This window comes from Myotis davidii, unplaced genomic scaffold (assembly GCF_000327345.1).
Source record: "Myotis davidii unplaced genomic scaffold, ASM32734v1 scaffold3479, whole genome shotgun sequence".
NCBI lineage: Eukaryota > Metazoa > Chordata > Mammalia > Chiroptera > Vespertilionidae > Myotis > Myotis davidii.
The window spans coordinates 71,086-72,750 of NW_006290018.1; positions in this window are offsets into that span (position 1 = coordinate 71,086).

Here is a 1,665-nt window from a genome sequence, read left to right on the forward strand (position 1 = left end):
AAAAATGTCTTTCAATAGAATGCTTATATGTACCCAGTTTTTAAATGTATGCAAAAATAAACAGCATAGTACTCGCAATCAGTACTATAATCTCCCATAACCCCATCAAAATGATAACTAAGTACAGAACAACCATTATTCAAGAATTGCCTGAAATCTAGAACAGCAGTCGTATAACTGAGGCTATAAGGAAGCAGCCACATTGAGACTGGTAGGAGGGGTGGAGACAAGGAACAGTCTGGTCCCACACCCATGGGCAGTAGTTAAAAGTTGGGAGGGTTATTTTGGCTACAGAGGTCCCCCCTGACAAATCCTAATACCTGGCCGGGTAGCTCAGTTGGTTGAGCATCATCCCATACAGCAAAAGGATTGCAGGTCAATCCCTAGTCAGGGCATGTATTGGAGGCAACCAATTGATGTTTCTCTCGCACATCAATATTTCTCTCTCCCCGCCCCCTTCCTCTCTCTCTCAAATCGATAAAGACATATCCTTGGTAAGGCTTGGGAAAAAAAAGAGAGAGAGAGAGAAGTCCGCATAATTTCTGGCTATAAAAACCAGCAAGGATTATGTCTGAGTGAGAAGGAGGGCTGCTGGACTCTCAGGCATTCTTCTTAAAGGGTCCCACATACATGAATATAAACTCAGTAACTCTGAACTCCAGCTTTGGGGCAGCAGCCCAAAAGCCACCAGGGACACATGGGAAGGAACTGAATTGTCTGGCTTTGGGGTAAGAGTTGGAGGGGAAGACTTTTCCCAGACAGAGAAGTTCTGGCAGAGGCCATTGTTCCTTGATGAGCCCTCCCCACACAGAGATGAAAGGCTAACAATGTTCCCTCACCTTGGTGATTCCCTGAGACCCATCTTACCTAAGTTATGGGACCAACAGATCCTTTTCTGTGGCTTTTCCATACAAGTGGCCAGTCTTGGCTCATGCTGTGGACTTTCCTAAAATCTTTCAAAGATTCACAAACCCCAAACAAGCTGTATCTGGCCTCAATATGCCCCATTCCTCTTGCTATGGGACCCCAACCCCAACACTAGTGGCAGCCTGCCTTGGTTCGCAGTTTGGCCTCACCTAGGCACCTCTAAGCCCAGCACAAGTAGCAGCCAAATGCAGATCTCTCTGTAGCTCATGATGGGTGGCCCTGAGCTGAGCAGAGGTGGCAGATGGTCTTGGTCTGTACCTCCCAGGAGGCCCAGAACCAGTGGTCAGCTACAGACCACACCAGAAGACCACCCAACCACCTCCACAAATGACACACTCAAGGGGCAGACTCATTAAGTAACAGAACCCCACTGAAGCAGTCCTGTTCTATAGGGTTGAGCAGTTCCTCCCCTGAAGTCATAGCCAGTTCTCCCAATCTATCAGTTGGGGGGGAGGCAATTCCCTCAAATTGACATGCCAACAGCAATCAAGGCTCAACTAAAACAGGAGGGTGCACACAGCCCACAAGGGGACTTACCAGGAGTGCCCAGCTCGGGTGACCAGGAATGTGCCACTGGGCCCTATAGGGTACTTATTACGAAAGACTACTCTACTAAGATTGGGAGATGTAGCGTCTCTACTTAATACTTAGAAACAAAGACAGAGAGATAGGCAAAATGAGGAGACAAATAAACATGTCCCAAATAAAAAAAAAAAAAGAATAAAAAAAAACGAGTTT